The following is a 20,040-nucleotide window of genomic DNA, read 5'->3' as shown; positions in this document are numbered from 1 at the left end:
TTACTAGTTATATATTTTGTCATCTATCATCATGTGTTATATATTACATATTTATAACATGCAATCAATAACATTTTACTTAAACTAAAAAATTACGTGTTCCAACTTTCGATTTTAACTTCACCCCATACACTCAATGATGGATTTTGGAAGGTTCATTATTTTTATTAACGAAATGTATAATACATCATACGAGAACTTATTATATGTGTCGGGAAGTAAATTTGACAATAAAAGCAGACATGATGATCCATGTATACTTTATAAATTGTTTAGGTTCATCGTTCATGCTTCTCCTACCTCCTGAAAGCGTGTTAACAAACAATACATTACTACCATAGAAAGTACTGTATAAAGAATCCATATTCCCACCTTGGGGGAATATGAATTCTTTATAATTTTTAAACAGTCTGTAAATCCTCATCTAAAGAAACAATCATGAAACTTAGTTAAGATAAAAATAGTGAGGGAGCTTGCTCCACCTTTACTTCGAATTGCCTTCGCCGATAGTTTTTCGGCATTGAAACTCATAGATCGTAGTTATCGATCTTTAGTTTCGCTTAGTGGCTATAAAACAACAAAGGATGTTTATCCCCTTATTTTCTAATCATGAAACTTTTTCAAGCCACTTCAAGCCTACAACAGTACTGGTCTCAAATTAGGGATAAATTTATGTCCACTTAGGATGAACTCAGATCTACCCACGAGGGGATTCGGGATCGCAACCCTTTCTTGTGCGAGTGCCGTAACTACTCTGCCAACCAGAATGGATGACATGTCCATGTATACTGTTTTTATTCTTTCGTTATGCATCTTGTTTCAGAAGTGAACTCCTTAATTATGCATAAATAATTGGTTTAATAATCAATTGTGTATTATGGTTTGATAAAACCCTCGACTTATTTTGACAATAAGAAATAAAGGATTTCTTAAGAGTAGTGGTTATTAATTTTAAGAAGAAATACGATATATTTGTGAAGAAGGCGTGCATTTAGGGTAAAGCTCTTCACGTTAAAAGCCTAAAGATTTTCATTCATCAAACGCCCTTCATCATTAATTCAAATAAGTGGTTCAAAGGTATTAAGTATATCCACCTAACAGAAAGCTTCGATAGTTCAGTCGGTTTCAACGAAGACCATTAGTTGGAAAGATTTAGATCTACTCCAGTCAAGGAATTAAAGAACTTTTATCAATGCCATTCATTTCAAAGTGGGTACGTAAGTAGCAGTGGTTATCGACCCACAACCAGGCTAGCGCAATTTACCAGACACTATCAATTTACAAATAAAAATATACATTTAGGCATAAGACCATTTATCTTAAAATTATGGTAACGAAAGCGAATCCTGGTAGGCTATTGGTTTTTCAACGCCTGTGCATAACACTGACTATTATTATCTACCTAAGAAGCTGTTTGCCAAAGTAATCGTTCAAAAGCGCTTCAATATGCGTGGCAGCCATTCTTTCAAATTCCAGACATTTTAGAGTTGCCGTATTTCATGTTAACAGAATGAATTGGTACAGTTCGATCACATGTGTTGGGGATGGACTATATTAAGAATGCTTTGTTCCATCATGGAATGAAACATTACATCTTCCCATTCCATCATATCACTATGATGCTCAAGTGAACTCAGATCCAGTGACTGAGTGATCAATAATAAAATCTGAAAACAGCTATGCGAGATCCGTTATTTGAACTTACAAACATCTTAACATTTTTTCATTTAAAAAACCGTTTATTTCAAACTTGCAATACTTTTGTTTCTAAACTAGTGGTAGATAGCAATTTACATATAACCGTTATCTAACTCTCATATTTCAAGCAATTTAGTTATAATTCTGTTATAATTTATAATTTGGTTTAAGTACTAACAACTTAACGAGCGATCAGATCGGTATGAGAGAGAGAGAGAGAGAGAGAGAGAGAGAGAGAGAGAGAGAGGACATGAAGGGTTGTTGGAAGTGTCGAAATTGAAGACTGAGAAATTAGAAATCGATGTATTTATCCTCGATATAATAAAAAGGAATTATAAAGGAGTGCTATCTATGATGGCAAACGATTCGATGCGTAGGTTGTGTAGATGGAATGGATTCGAGTTTTTGGATATGTGGAGTGGGTTTGTGGAGAGGGAATTGGATTTGTATAAGAGAGACAGCCCCACACTTGAATGCAGTTGGTATCAAAAGTCATCAAAAACTAATAACTGGTATAAGACAACACAGAGAGCCAGGGAAAATAAATTATAAAGGAAGGAGAAGAATGGTGAGAATGTGTGTTTAAGAGAAAGACAATGTTATGTAACTGTGGTAATGATTGGAATGGGCTTTATTGTGGAAATATTCACAAGCCGAGAACGATTTCGAATTTGTGTTCTTCCGATTGGGACCTATCAAATGTGTACAAAGATGTCGACATGAATAAGGTAGTAGAGAAGAATAGAGATGTGTAGTCTTCCGAAAAGAGTATACAAAAGAACATGCAGGTAGATCATTATGTCTGCACACGAATGCTAGGAGTATCTGAAACAAAGGGGTAGAGTTTGTTGCCTTCATTATTATGATGGGACCTCAGATTGTAGGTATTAGTGAGATTTGCTATCAGAATCAGACACTAATTGGTATCGAGTGTAAAGTATACAATATTTTAGAAAAGATAGAGGGAATAGGAGAGGATGAAGCGTGCTGCTAATGACATGAATCAAGATAGATCTCCGACCTATGATTGTAGTACTAATACTACTACTAGCAGTAGTTCATGTGACAGTGAGTTTGAAGCTATCTAGTGTGAGGTGGAATCTAACAAGATCAATTACATAGCAGGGTGTTGTTACAGACCTGCCTAATCGGTTGCTAGTGATGAAGAAATGCATCACCAAATAGAAAAGACGAGTCGAAAACGGTAATCATAATGGGAGACTTTAATTATCCAAATATTGATTGGGTAGTAGTAGAATCTCATGAGAAGAATGAAAATTAATTTACTCAACTGTTGCGGGAAAGCCTCCTCAAGCAGCATGTGACAGACGGAACTGGAGGTCAAAGAGTGCTATATTTGATTATAGTGTCAGAGGGAGTTTCAGTTAAAGATGTAATTGTTTTGCCTCCGGTTTTTGAGAGTGGACATGATGTACTCACTTGGGAGTGATGTTCCATTCAAAAAAGGTTACATGCTGAACTACAAAGCAAGAAATTATGAACAACTGAAGAGTATACTGAGTTCATTGCAATGAGATCGGTTGCTCGAAGAATACAATGCAATACAATACAATACAATATATACAATACTTAAATGATACGATATCAGAAAATGTCCCGAAAGTTCGAGAATAAATAGAGTAGGAGACAAATGGACGTCTAATCTTATTAAGCAAGAGATGCGTAAGAAAGGGATGACATGTAAGGAATACCGAGTGCATAAAAATGGTGTCGCTTACTACAATTATAAGCAACAGGCTAGAATAGTCATAACTGTTGTACTGAAAGCAAAGTTTCAGTAGGAAACAAAACTGGCTCTGCGTCTTAAAGACAACCCAGAAATATTCTATCGATATGCTGGAAGTAAAAGTAGAATGGATATGAAAGTATAACATTTCTAAATGCAGATGGCGGGAAGGTAACAGATGCAGAAGAGGTGGTACAAATAATGAGTGCCCATTTTGTCAAAAACTATTAAACTGGTGTACGTAACATTTAGTCCACTTCTACGTCTTCAAGTGTAAGAGAACGAGGTAAAAGAGCTGTTGCACGAATTGAATAAGAATTCGGCAACAGGGACTATGGGATATCTGCAAGTGTGCTAAACGTGTGTTCAGCCGAACTGGCTATTGGATTGACCAGACTGTTTAATATGTCTCAGAACAGGGAGGTTTCCGAAGGAATGGAAAAAATGTATGGTAATTCCACTGCATACGGATGGTTAAAAGACGGATGTATCCAACTACTGACCAATTCGTATCTCAAGAGTCGTGGTGAAGATTTTGGAAAAATTGGTTCGGATTCGCATTCAGAAATGGGTTGACAGTAAATTTGTACTTTGCAATGAGCAACATGGATTTATTAAGGGAAGGTCATGTTTTAGAAACTTGCTCACATTCTGTAACAATATTACCATTGGACTAGACAAGCGGAATGGATACATTGCCATACGTTTGGAATTTCCTCAGGCTTTTGACATAATACAGCATAGTGCACTATCATAAATTGGAGAACATGGGGTTGGATTAAATAATCTTAGCGTGGAGAAGATTATGGCCAACTGACTAACAGATGTTAAAAAGTGGTCTACAGGGGATGTATGTGAGTCTCCAATATTTAAGGTAACGAATGTTGTACCTAAATGATCAGTACTTGGTCAACTGTTATTCAAACTGTACATTAATGATATTGGGAAGAATTTGACAAGCAATATACAGCTATTTGCTGATGATGCAAGGATAGGCAGGTAATAATCAGGAATGCTGCTGATATGTAGTACTTGCAGAATAATTTGAATAGCCTAGAAATGCCGGCATGGGAAAATGGATGTCAGTTCAATGTCAGCAAATATCATTCCATGGCATTCACTTCGGCGGGAATAGATATCCAATGCCGTATTATATTGGTGGGGTTATGCTAGAAAAAACTGATGAGGCTAAGGATCTTGGAGAGATAGTAGAAAGGAAGTTCAATTTCAAGGGCCATGTAGCAAACATTACAAATAACTCTCAAAAGAAAATAGCATTTCTGAAACGAGCATTCACATGTAATAATAAAGATATTATTTTGCCTCTTTGCAACGCCTTGTTAAGACCTTACTTGGTCTATTGTGAGCAGGTTTGTTCTCCTGGTTTCCGTTGTGATGCTGATATAGTGGAGAAAGCGAGCGTGCAAACGAGAGTGTTAAAAAAGATATCTGATTATAAAGACTGATTGAGAATTTGTAGACTCGAGACATTAGCAAACAAGAGAAAGAGGGGTTATATGATTGAGACTTAGAAACTTCTCAAAGGATCATACAAGATTTCAAGTGATGGAATGTTTAATTCTTTATGTAGAGTACGGAAACGAAAAGAGGGCATCCTTGGAAGCAGATAATGAATGCCGATAAGAAAGGGGTTAGGGCTACATTTTTCTCTCATATCGTAGTGCTTGATTCGAATGGATTGGCATTGAATGTTGTGAGTGCAAGCAGTGTTAATGAATTCAAGAATAAGTATGATAGCTGGTGGATGTGTGTGTGTGTGTGTGTGTGATTCAGAGAATCATCCCTCGATGAGTCCCTGACTCGCTGGAAGTCTCTCTTAATAATATTTTTTTTCCTTTCTTTCTTTTTTTTTTCTTTTATAATAATAATAATAATAATTTGATTTTTCACTAAAAAGACCCATGGTTGATTGATATTTTAAGACTTGATGTATGCTATGCAATAATGTTTAATGTAATCATATGAACCATCATCGTAGGAGAAATGCAAGCTATATACAATTAAATATTGTTATCTAGGTTCCAGTAAGAAAATACCACCAGAGTTGTTAAGCCCGTTTTTAAGGAAATATGTGAAAGTTCCTGATGAACAAGAAATAACGTAAGAGAATGTTTTTGTCCCCTTTTGTCAAAAATCATATATTCATAACAGTTTTTCTTTTAGTGTTGCCTGTGTATTTATCTATCATAAAAGGACAATAGCTTTTGCATTTGGTTTATTCGGAATTCCATTAAACTCCGTATTAATTCTAGTTACTTGTTCTTCATTGTGCTGATTAGACTAATAAGTTATAAGAGTATATCATTAATCATTACTTTGGAAGTGGTTGATGAACTAATATATGTATTAGGCTAAGGTTACTTTCAGGAATGTGTTGCTTATATATTCTGAACAATAACAGTTATTTATTTCAAATATCATTCAATGCATTTAGGACGAAACTGTTAAAAGCTTCATTCATATAGTATGTTTGTTAATTTAATAGAAAGACTTCCTAATCAAACTGTTCAGTTATTGCCGCGTTAAGTAATGTGGATTTTTGTAGTTTTGTAGTAATATACGAATTTCAGTTAGCAGAAAAATCTTATCGATTTAAAGGAGTTCAACTCTAAAGGAAGTTTTGGATATTACGCTGTTGAATAATATCATATTCTGTAATAGAATGTTGTACTAAAGCGAGTTTCTATTTTTCAGAAACATTGGCGAAACTGATCCTCTTAAATCAGAGTGATGATTCACATTTATGCTATCTTACTAAAGCACATTCTTGTATCCAGCTCTTCGTTCATATGAACTTTCTGGAACAGCATATGATCTAACAATATCGAATATCTGAAGAAAAATTTGTTAAATTTCACAAAGTTGTGTCTTTCTGTGAACTCTGGAGAACATCTATTTGAGTTAGAGAAGATATACTGTAAACTAGAGCAAATAAAAGAAAATCCCAAATGAATGAAACGTAATTTATTTCAAACTAATAATGTTAATAAATACATTTTGATACAACCTATAGATTCGTTTTTGACCTGCTGTGAGCACGAGGGGCATCCGTTTTGACAAAGCTGTTTCATTTGCTATATTTCATGCAAGATATTCATGTTATACATATTGTTTTGAAATGCCTATATTCTCAGCAATTTCAGGCACTTTCACTCGCCGGTCATCCATTATCTTATCGTGGACTTGATCAATGATTTCTGTTGTTATATTTTTGGGCGTACTTCGCGTGGATCATCTTCAAGTCTGGTAAGGCTACGTTTAAACTCGGCAGCCCATTTCTTAATTGTCGAAAACGAAAGAGAAGAGTGTCCGTAAAATTTTATGAACTTCGAATGAATTTCTTTTGGCCTCAAACCTTCTTTTACAAAGAGTATTATAACAGCACTATGGTCAAATTTATCCATTTGAAGGAATACGGATTGCTGTATAAAACAAAGTACCTGATTGAATGATTTACAATTTCATATGGATGCTTATGACAGATGTACCAACGTAGAAAAAAAAATCTTTCCGATAATGTTGCCATCTATTGTCGAGGTCAGGAACTCTTCATATCACCTACATAATTACTAGGACTGTTTGGTTTCGCCTACGCTTTTTCTATTATTCTCAAATGATCTTCTGTCACTAAACTAAACTCCTGTCCATAGTTTAATGAATACTGTATGAAAAACTTTCGAAAATTTTAAATGCTCTCATGTATCAAGCTACACGAACATCTACGATACACGCATACACACAGATCACTATTTCATATTTCAAAAAAAAAAAAAAAAAAAAAAAAAAAAAACAGCTTACACATTTTGTTCCCTTATATCGAGTAGGCAAGGAATACGGATAATGAGTGGGTAGCCTGGTAGTTTTGTTCCCTTATATCGAGTAGGCAAGGAATACGGATAATGAGTGGGTAGCCTGGTAGCTAATCAGAGATAGCTGTCCCCAAATTTATCACTAATTTAAGAAGCATGCAGTGACGAGACAGAGTACAACTGCCGCCATCTCGTGATCCATAATCCTAACACAATATTCTTAATGTCTGAATTAAAAATAATCTTGTCTTCTTCAGTGGCACTGAATCAAAATCCTACTTTGTTTCATGCAAGACGGACTACACTTTCACTCACCTTTCATAATACCCAGATATCAACGAGCACCAGATATCTTTCTTTGGAAAAAAGAAAGATATCTGGTATAAAAATATTCTGGTATAAAAATATTATGCCAATCACCTAATTCCACCTTTATAAATCTAGGTGACACTTCCTTCCAAGACTAAGGATATTTCACATCCGAACAACTCTTAATCCTGAATAAATCCTGAATTTGCTTATCTATCTAATATATTTCTGGGATCGTGAACCAAAAAATTTCTAAAACTGCGTGATACTATCCAGGACAAGGTCATTTGGTTAATCTCTCTCTCTCTCTCTCTCTCTTTCTCTCTCTGTCACCCACCCACAAACACACACACATGCATTCCTCTTAACGAATTACTGATGTATATTTACCAACAATTGCTTGGGGATTGAGTGGTATGAATTAAATAAACAAACATAACAAGAAATATATACTGCAGCCATCGAAATGCACACGCATGTGAGTGCGTTTCATGCTTTCACCATAATGTGAATTTTGTGTGTGTGTTGTGAAATAACAAGCAAGATATTTAGTGAAGAAGGATGTGTAGATAATATATTATTTCTTTCTGGAATGCTAATGCAGATTCTGAGCAGAAAGATTAGTTCTTCTGTAACTGCTTATACTGACGTTTGATAAATAATAAAAACTAATGAAATTATTAAGCCAAATTGGAGTTCCTAAGTTGTACATTTCCGAGAATGGGCTGTAATTACGGAAATAAAAATTCTTATTTTGCATTCCGTAATAACAACCATTATGGTTTAATACATGTCCTTCATTTGGAAATCATTACTACAGCAAATGGTAAATCGTAGGAGAAACATCATGGATTCCACCTATGGAACGTTAATTCTGACTTACAATTTCACACACACACACACACACACACACACACACATATATATATATATATATATATATATATATATATATATATATATATATATATATATATATATATATATATATATACAGTTGTTTGGAACTAGTCGGTTATCATCTCTATTTTAATATCGTAAAATATGTATGAAGATGTATGGTCACTGTGAACCAAATAGGGGTAGGATAAATTAGCAGAAAAGGTCGTCACTGACTGTTGTTATCAGATTGAGACCAGCGATGTCATTTATCAGATTTAGACAAGTAACGTCATAGTAGCAGGCTTTCGTTATGTCATCTATATCCTGGAATGTGTCACACTGGTGTTGTATGAGCGCCATCTTTTGTTTGGCTGGAGTGGTGAATTATGGGTAATGGTTCAAGTATGGATGATGGGTGATGTTTAAAATAAATAAATAAGATTATTTCTTTATTCCCTTATAGATAGTGGGTGAGGTCTTTAAACCCTGTTTAGCTACTGGAGACTGACTGGACAGTTCAATATCTACCAGAGATTGAATTACCCAGTCCGAGATAGCCAATCAGAAATAGTTGGCCTATGTCTATCACTAATTACAAATGCACCGGTGAAGAGATGAGCAAACGAGTGCTTCCATCTCATGGTAGCTAACCCTAACAGGATATGTTACTGTCTGACATTACGTTGGTACTACAGTCAATTTTCTTGAGTTCAAAGAATGAAAAATTCGAGTCAGTATGAAATCTTGGGAATTGCCCAAGGGGAACACAACTGTCTAAGACATCACGTTTTGTCTTTTGTCTGAGTGTGGAATTCTGGATGAGGATATTTGGTCAACTCTAGTGGTCTTTGGCTCGAGTGAGAAATTATGGGAGAGAATATTTGCCTATGGGCTGCAGCAAGAAATTTTCAAATAATGTAAGTGTGTGGTAATCATCCCTCAATGTAGACTATAGTAATTTTTATTTTAGTGTCAAGAGATCAATTTTTTTTACATCCATGTTTTCTTGTCAATAGGTATGCACATTTTTTTAAAATAATTCATTATTGGATATCAGTGGTGTCCCCCCACTTTTTTTCATTCTTGTATTAATTTTACTGTGATATTTTTTGAATCTTAAATATTTTTTTTTCATAATTAAGCAGAAATCTCTATATTTCCAATACTATTTTACATATATAGCTTAACGAATATTTTGATCTGTGTTAAAGGTTCAGCTTAAAGATTCCATGTATTCTTTTGTCACCAAATATACATAACCGGTATCCGTATAGATGTCATTTTATAGATGTTTAAAGTTCATTACTTTTAAAAAATTAAAAAATTAACAAAATTTTTCAGGAGGACAAACATTTCATTCAGTACACTAAAGATGCTATTCAAGAAATGTTAGGCACTGTGCAAGATATAAAGACGAAATTAACGGTAGCGATAGAAGCGAAACAAAACCTTATGCGCAAAAATGAAGAACTGGAAAAAGAGATAAGCAACCTGAAATGCTAAATCGAGCACATATTACAAAAGAAACTAAAAAAACGTCACCTAGGGGGAATACCAAAAGAACAGTCAGAAGACAAGCAACATGAGCAACTGATCGGCACCAAAATTAGCATTCCAGTAGCAACCAAAGCCATTGCCTCTATTAACCGAGGCCCACAAAAAAAAAACAACGAGAGACCACCACCAAAAATCAATCTTCGCTCGTTTTACCAGCAAATATCGGAGAGACCAACATCAATCTATATATCTGAACACTGGACTCCATAGTTTAAAAATCTTTTATACCAAGCAAAGACAACAAAAAACAGTGAAAACCTACAACTTGTTGTGGACTAAGAATTCACAGATGTTTATGAGACAGATTAAAAAACCTCGATTTTATATAATTGCAAGACAATGCAAACTACACAGCGTACCAATATAAAACATTAATGCTCTAATTCCTTAAGAAGAGGATTTAAAATTACCTTAAACACTATGTCATAGAGATCTAACATTAAAGTGAACATATCAAGTCAGAAAATATAACCTTCAAGATATAAAAATGGACAGACAGCATTTCCACCAATACCGACTTCACTATAATACACAAAAATAGAAGACGTATAAAGAAACACTATCTTACATTGATAACACTGCTCAACTACACCTTGACAAACATAGATTTGCCATAAAGTTCACAGAATCTTACGCACACAACAATAATAATTACCAAACCTACAACATATGTTGACCAAACAAACAGGAAGTGGCATGATTGATTTATCAAAGAAAAATACATTGTGAGTGAAAACCAAACGCTTTTCGAACATGCAGAAACACATACTTTGGAAATCATAATTGGCAACAAAGATAGCGTCAAATACACAATAAACATAATATACAGACCCGCAGATAAAAAACCGCTCAGCTTACCATGAATTAGAATCATGGATAAGCAGCACTGAACCCCGTACAGCTCATCTACTCAACACAATAGAAGATATTAACATAAATAACCTTGACCACACTTTATCAACCACTAATGCGTATCCATCAATACATATACCTCATCAGTAATGATACCAAAATCGCCGATCACTATTTTGTCTCAGCTTTGTTTCATTATACCACTTTCTTCTCCCCACAACACTGCAAAACTCAACAAATCTCCATCCTATTAAAGAGCATTGTCAACAGTCTTATAAAAAAACACAGACTGGAATTACCTACTCAAAATAAATGACCCTGTAACTTTTATACAAAACAAAAATGTTAATAATACATCATCCGAGAATTATGCGCACACGGACTACTATCGCTACAATGTCACAAATGCCGCTGCATTAACAACAAAAAGAACTGCCAATGTCCAGAAATCAAAACTGTAACACATGCAAAATACATACAAAATACCTTTATACAGACTGCCACCTTAAATGGACAAAACATATAGAATACCTACATACTAAACTCTGCATCATTGCAGCAAACCTCTTTTAAGTAAAGACATCATTCCATATAACATAAAAAAAACTCCTATATATCGTTATTTGCGATATAACGTTATATTCACGTTATTTGCGATATCCCGGTATAACGGTCTACGCAAACACATCAAACAGCCACCTAACAAAATCAGACGTATTACATAGGAAAATTGAGTCAACAGTGATTTGTAGACCTTATACACAACAACCAATATCCGAACCACTTATATCGATACACAGAATCTTGAGCATTAAAAATCTGAAACACTACATAATGTTACAAAGTAATTACTTCAACATCGCCTATCGCAACAACACAGACATATATATACAGGGTGTTCGGGATAAATTTGACATATTTATAATTAATTATATTTTTCCGTAAGTTACATGTATTAACACACACTTCTCTTCATTTAAAAGTTTGGACCCTTCTTCATTCATATACAAGATGTCAGAAAGGATGGATAGCTGGAACCCACCTGAATCATGGAAGAGAATAACTTGTATCATGATGATTCGTGCCCGCCATCAAAATAAGGATATTACGACTGCTGCCCAATGCTCCCTGAATACAGTAAAAACAATCAGGCATGAACTAGAGACTTGCAATGTGACTACGAGGATGTAGCAAGAAGAAAGATCCCTAGCAGACGATCTGATTGCGTTCGTACAGCAGAATTCCTCGCAAATCTGCAGGAACAGGTGTTGAAGAACCCTGGCATTGGAATTCGGGCTTTGTTCGTGGAGTTGCTAACTGTAGTCAAGCCCTGGATAACAAGGGTAGCCAATGGTAGGCCGTATGTATGGCAGCAGGATTCGGCTCCTTGCCACACCTCTGGGAAAAGTCAAAAATGGTTGTCTGAAAATTTCTACGACTTCACCAGTCCAAATGTTTGGCCTCCAAACTCCCCAGACCTTAACCCCATGGATTATTTTGTATGCGGCGCAGTTGAAAAAGACACCAATCGCACTTCCAGTAATACAAAAGCCCAGTTAATGGATAAAATTAAAACAGTTTTTGCGGCCCTTCCCAGGGAGACTGTAGCATCAGCTTGTTCGAGGTTCCGAAGCAGAATTGAAGCTGTGATCGATGCTAATGGTGGTTATTTTGAGTAAATCTTGTTGATAGTATTGTAATTAACTCTGCCTGTAATGTTTTTTTGTCAATTCATTAAATTTAATAGATACAAAGAAGATTTTCTTTTTCCTTACGAAACTGTCAAATTTATCCCGAACACCCTGTATATATATATATATATATATATATATATAATGGGTCATGTCATATATATATATATATATATATATATGACATGACCCACAACAACACTTTACATCCCTAGACCCCTCAAAAACTGATACAGTTCTTTTGTGAGATCATATCTGATACCCAGCTACTCAACAACATACCAAGAAATTTAAAACACATACACGACTATAAAACATTAAAACACATACACAACTATAAAACATTAAAACACGAACTGTGGAAACCATAACAACACAGTTAGTATAGCATTAACAGTTATATACACATAAGATATCACCATTATCCAACTCCTGCATTCCATCCATAAACAGTACCAAACAACGTAATGAAGGCTAATCCCATTCTTTCATAGCAGCTAACCCTAGCTTCGAAATAGGTGGGTTTATCCAGCATTATTCAACTAATCCTCATAATCATACACTGCTAATTATTGTAATGTATATGTCAGTACGGTGTATAATAATAAATGATGACACTGATATGAAAACCATTATGTGTATTTATATTCATAGAAAAAAAAATATTAAAAAAAATAAAGTAAACTTGTGTTCAGAATTTTGTACGGAGCTTAACATGTAATGTCTTAATTGTACATATGTAAATAGTCTCTATAGTTACAATAGAAAACAAGTATTATTATTAAAAAGTTATTATATAGAGAAGTCATATACGTAGGCTGTTCAATAAGTAATAAGACTATATTTATACAGAAAACAGATTACCTTTAATCGTCATTATTTACATGGTCTTTTTCTAAGTAACTACTGCGAGATGCGATGCATTTGTCCCAACGTTGCGTCCACTTTTTAAATACATGTGAAAGTCCGTTTTTTGAGAGTTCTTTCAAAACCGCTTCCGCAGCTTTTACACATGCTTTCTTGCTTTCGAAATGGCGGCCTCTTAGTGGTTTCTTGAGCTGAGGAAATAGCCAGAAATCGCACGGTGCGAGATCAGGACTGTATGGAGGGTGTGGTAGGATATCTGTGTTGTTTTCTGCAAAACGTCCACCACACAACCAGCAATATGTGGCCTTGCATTATCGTAGTGCAATAAGAAGCCATTCTTTAGCAATGGACGCTTCATTTTGACGTGCTTGATGATAATCGCTGCTGTGTTTATCATTCTGTCTGTGAAGGACGTTGAAGGTCTTCCCTCACGTTCAAGATCTTCCACATTTTGCCTTCCATCCTTAAAAGTTTTATGCCAGCTAAAAACACTTGTCCTCGAAATTGCTTCATCGTGGAAAGCTTCGCGTATCATGCTATAAGTGTCCGATGCCGATTTTTGCAAACTCAAATAAAATTTAATCGCATAACGCTGTTCCAGGGACGCTTCCATTTCGAAGACTGGTTGCACCTAGCAGGAGCGCCGATGAGCACTTGCGTTTAATCACGTGACACTCTGGCACATCAGCCCGTATACGCCATCTATCAACCTCTTTTGTTAATACATACAGCAACATTTCTTTATTCCACAGAAATTAATATTGTGATGGGTGGTTTCGCCACAGTAAAATTAGTCATTACTTATTAAACAGCCCATGTACAGGGTGTTCGGGATAAATTTGACATATTTATAATTAATTATATTTTTCCGTAAGTTACATGTATTAACACACACTTCTCTTCATTTAAAAGTTTGGACCCTTCTTCATTCATATACAAGATGTCAGAAAGGATGGATAGCTGGAACCCACCTGAATCATGGAAGAGAATAACTTTTATCATGATGATTCGTGCCCGCCATCAATATAAGGATATTACGACTGCTGCCCAATGCTCCCTGAATACAGTAAAAACAATCAGGCATGAACTAGAGACTTGCAATGGTGACTACGAGGATGTAGCAAGAAGAAAGATCCCTAGCAGACGATCTGATTGCGTTCGTACAGCAGAATTCCTCGCAAATCTGCAGGAACAGGTGTTGAAGAACCCTGGCATTGGAATTCGGGCTTTGTTCGTGGAGTTGCTAACTGTAGTCAAGCCCTGGATAACAAGGGTAGCCAATGGTAGGCCGTATGTATGGCAGCAGGATTCGGCCCCTTGCCACACCTCTAGGAAAAGTCAAAAATGGTTGTCTGAAAATTTCTACGACTTCACCAGTCCAAATGTTTGGCCTCCAAACTCCCCAGACCTTAACCCCATGGATTATTTTGTATGGGGCGCAGTTGAAAAAGACACCAATCGCACTTCCAGTAATACAAAAGCCCAGTTAATGGATAAAATTAAAACAGTTTTTGCGGCCCTTCCCAGGGAGACTGTAGCATCAGCTTGTTCGAGGTTCCGAAGCAGAATTGAAGCTGTGATCGATGCTAATGGTGGTTATTTTGAGTAAATCTTGTTGATAGTATTGTAATTAACTCTGCCTGTAATGTTTTTTTGTCAATTCATTAAATTTAATAGATACAAAGAAGATTTTCTTTTTCCTTACGAAACTGTCAAATTTATCCCGAACACCCTGTATATTGTTATTGTATACAAGGTGGTCAAAATTCCACTTACAAACTTTAAGGGGAGGTAGGCAACATCAAAATCAACAATATTCACAAATGAAAACATGCCCAGAAACGCCACCGGAAGTTATTAACAGGGACCCAAAGATATCACAAGCCAGTAAGTAGTGTAAAACATTTTATTAGGCGTAACTGAACAGTTCAATAGTAGTTGGATACACAATATGGTTTCACATCAGCTGCTGAAAGTGCCTGACTCCGACGACGCATTGATTGCATACATGTTCGAAAATACCCGCAGTTTCCAGGATATTAGCAGCGGCGATGCCGATCCTTGCCACTAGGTCCATGTCAGAGGCAAAAGCGTTTCGTACACCATGGCTTTAAGCGTTCCCTACAGAAAGAATTCAATGCACGATAAATCAGACTTCGGACTGTTAGCGTCGCGGACAAGCGACGGGTCCACCATGCCCAATCCATCGTGCCTCAAAGGACATGTCCAAATCCTGATGCACAGAAATGGCAAAATGGGCTGGAGCATCGTGGTGTTATAACCACATCTGTCAACGCACAGTCATTGGAACATTGTTCAGTAAATCCGGCAGAACGTCTTCCAGAAAGGTCCGATACTTCTTGGAGTCCAGTCAGGGTGGTATCAGGTATGGGCTGACTAAACATTCAGCGAAGATACCTGTCCATACATTAACGGCAAAGCGGTGTTGTACAGCATATGATGGCACAACGTGTGGGTTTTCATGGGCCGACAGATGAGCATTGCGGTGACTGAAGACCACTTCGCGGGTAAATGAAACTTCGTTCGTGAACAAAACACAAGTTGGAAAATACGTCTCTACGGCACTTTTCCGCAGAAACTATTGCGCGAATTCCACACGTCAAGGAAAATCTTCGGCCATCAGTAACTGGATCCGTTGCAGATGAAATGGATGTAAGGACTCAGAGTGCAAAACGCGCAATACACGGGATCGAGATACTCCTATAGCAGTACCTCGATCCCGTGAACACGCACACGTGCGCCGTCTCTGGATTATTGTCCATCGCATGCAACACCTCCTCTTCCATGGCGGATTTGGCGTCGATCGTGGCCGACCACTATAAGGCCTGCGACATTGAATGATTCATAGTCACACAAACTCTGATGCAAATACGCAAACATTTGGTGATGCGATACACGTTTGTTTGGGTACCTCTCGCGATACATTCGTACAGCGGTTCGTCTATTACCGTCAGCTAACCCGTAAACGAGGTGCATGTCTCTCATCTCAGCGTTCGCAAAACGACGCATGTTCTTCGCACGACGTCGAAAGCTTTAATGAGGAAGCCCCAATTGCTCACCTGGAGCGCTGGCGAACAGCGTCACCTATCACTTTCGGGTAGCGTTTCCAGTCATGCTTTCCTAAGTGAATATGGTTGATTTTGATGTTCTCTTCCTACCCACAATGTTCGTACCTGGAATTTTGAACAACCCTCTATATCTATATGAAAGTTGGGAGAGTGAATTAAAGTTTCACATGTTTTTTTATAAAGCCGTTCCAGGAGAAAGAAACTTTTGTAAATGACTCGTTTCTTGTTCAAGTGAATTCTATGTCTAGTGTTGATGGCATGCTCTGCAAGTCCAGACTGTTCAGGTTCAAGGTTCAATATATGACTTCTGATTTGATGAAGAAACTTGTCCTTTGGAGAAGTGAGAAAGAAACTACTTAAAGCTATTTTGATGAAAAAATTCTTATATCCATTAGATAGAAAAGAGGAAATAATATATTGCAATTCTTTCTGTAATAGATCCTCTGAAGAACAAAAGGACTGGGCCAGGTGAACCAGTGTTTTAATAGTTTCCGAGTTTTTACTAGAATGGTGGTGATGAGATTCATCATGAATATAATGGCCAGTATGAGTCTTCTTAACTCTGCCATAGGTGGAACATATGTTAGTTCCTTGCCTGTCCTAAGCCCGGTTCAAAGAGGAAGGTTGTGCGACGGGCTAATTACCCATCCTCATAAAAAAAAAAAAATTCGTGATTACAGAAACCACGAGAAAAGCAACACGAAATCCCTTAGAGCAGAGTGCTATGACCTGTGGTCTCCCAACAGACGAATATTTACAGGACTTTACAGGGGAGTCAACATCTATGATGCAGGTGGGGCAAAGCCTCATGTAACCTCAATTACGGATGATGTCAATCACTCACCCTAAAATTAAATTTAAAATCGGAACATGGAACGTTCGCTCAATGTACCAAATTGGAAAAACCAGACAGATAGTCAACGTGATCAGTAAATACGGTCTTAATATCTTAGGACTTGCTGAAACAAGATGGTCAGGTTTCGGTGAGAGAAGAATAACCTACAAATATTACATATTGTATTCGGGAGATAATGTAGGACATCGGAAAGGAGTTTCAGTGATTGTAAGTGAGATGCTAGCAAAAGTCTGATGGAATGGAACCGAATAAATAACCGAATAATTAAAGCTAGATTTTTCTCCAGGTTCATGAAATTGACCATCGTACATGTACAGGGTGTTCGGGATAAATTTGACATATTTATAATTAATTATATTTTTCCGTAAGTTACATGTATTAACACACACTTCTCTTCATTTAAAAGTTTGGACCCTTCTTCATTCATATACAAGATGTCAGAAAGGATGGATAGCTGGAACCCACCTGAATCATGGAAGAGAATAACTTGTATCATGATGATTCGTGCCCGCCATCAAAATAAGGATATTACGACTGCTGCCCAATGCTCCCTGAATACAGTAAAAACAATCAGGCATGAACTAGAGACTTGCAATGGTGACTACGAGGATGTAGCAAGAAGAAAGATCCCTAGCAGACGATCTGATTGCGTTCGTACAGCAGAATTCCTCGCAAATCTGTAGGAACAGGTGTTGAAGAACCCTGGCATTGGAATTCGGGCTTTGTTCGTGGAGTTGCTAACTGTAGTCAAGCCCTGGATAACAAGGGTAGCCAATGGTAGGCCGTATGTATGGCAGCAGGATTCGGCCCCTTGCCACACCTCTGGGAAAAGTCAAAAATGGTTGTCTGAAAATTTCTACGACTTCACCAGTCCAAATGTTTGGCCTCCAAACTCCCCAGACCTTAACCCCATGGATTATTTTGTATGGGGCGCAGTTGAAAAAGACACCAATCGCACTTCCAGTAATACAAAAGCCCAGTTAATGGATAAAATTAAAACAGTTTTTGCGGCCCTTCCCAGGGAGACTGTAGCATCAGCTTGTTCGAGGTTCCGAAGCAGAATTGAAGCTGTGATCGATGCTAATGGTGGTTATTTTGAGTAAATCTTGTTGATAGTATTGTAATTAACTCTGCCTGTAATGTTTTTTTGTCAATTCATTAAATTTAATAGATACAAAGAAGATTTTCTTTTTCCTTACGAAACTGTCAAATTTATCCCGAACACCCTGTATATGCACCCACAAATGATGCCGAAGAAATGTAGAAAGCACAATTCTATGAACAACTTCAAAAAGTGATTGATAAAGTACATTGACATGACTTGTTCATTTTGATGGGAGACATGAATGCTAAATTAGGGAAAAGAAAGACTGAGGATGAACGTGCTATAGTGAACGATGCGAGTGGTGAGCAAAATGAAAATGGAGAACTTTTTACATCCTTCTATGAATTAAATAGCCTCATTATAGGAGGTAGTATCTTTAATCATAAGGAAATTCACAAACTAACATGGATCTACCATGATGGGAAAACACAAAACAAGATCGATCACATTGCTATATGTAATACTTTCAGGAGGACGTTACATGATGTAAGGATTAAAAGAGGAGCAGCTGATGCAGCTTCAGACCATTTTCTGCTAACCGCAATAGTTAAATTAAAGCTAGCAAGAAATTGAAAACTAAAAAATAATAACAAAATTAAATATAACATTGATAAACTGAAGGAAAATAAAATAAAAGAGAAATTTACCAATGAACTGAAGAATAGATTCCCAGTTTTAGAATAATCAGATGAAAATTATGAGGAAAATAAGATTCAAGCCAACTGGAAAAAATATAAAGAACCCTTCAATAAAACTGCAGAACATATTTTAGGGGTGGGAAATCTCACAAAGAATGGATTACAGGACATTAAAACTAATTGATGAAAGGAAGAAGATAAAAGAGAAAATAAATAACTGCAAATCAGAAAGATTACGTGGAGAATATCAGAAGCAATACCAAGAAGTACATAAGATGGTAAAGCGCTCCGCCAGAAATGACAAGAGAAACTACTATCAGCTGTTAGCTGAGGATGCTCAGAGAGCGAATGATACTGGAAATATTGAAGAAGTTTATAGAATTATAAGACAACTTGGAGGATCCTATCAGATAAATGAATGAATGAATGTGGGGTTAAAGATAAAAAATGGTCAACTACTAACTCAAGAGCAAAAAGTCCAACAAAGATGGAAAGAGTACTTTGAAGAATTATTAAATGTTAACCACGACTGTATAAATCCAAATATCGAATCCCCTTTCGAAGAGATGCCAAATCAATTCGAATTTCATGTAAACATGGGAGAGATCACAGTGCAAAAAATCACGAAAGCAATCAAGATCCTAAAGAATAGAAAGCAAGGGGAAATGATAACATTAGTGCTGAACTGCTTAAAGCTGACCTAAAAACATCAGCAACTACACTATATAAACTTTAATATCATATGAGCATCTGAGAAGGTTCCGACTATCTGAAAGAATCACAAATAATCAAAATTCCAAAAACGGTGATCTTACAGAATGCACCAATTGGAGAGGAATCAGACTATTGTCAGTACCATCAAAGATCTTCACTAGAATAATAATAATAAGCAGAATAAAAAATAGCACTGAGAAAATCC

This window comes from Typopeltis vanoorti, chromosome 6, assembly GCF_054136105.1.
Source record: "Typopeltis vanoorti isolate ZY-2024b chromosome 6, IOZ_Tvanoo_1.0, whole genome shotgun sequence".
Taxonomy (NCBI): domain Eukaryota; kingdom Metazoa; phylum Arthropoda; class Arachnida; order Uropygi; family Thelyphonidae; genus Typopeltis; species Typopeltis vanoorti.
The sequence above is the reverse complement of the archived record's forward strand: the minus strand, read 5'-3'. Positions refer to the sequence as shown.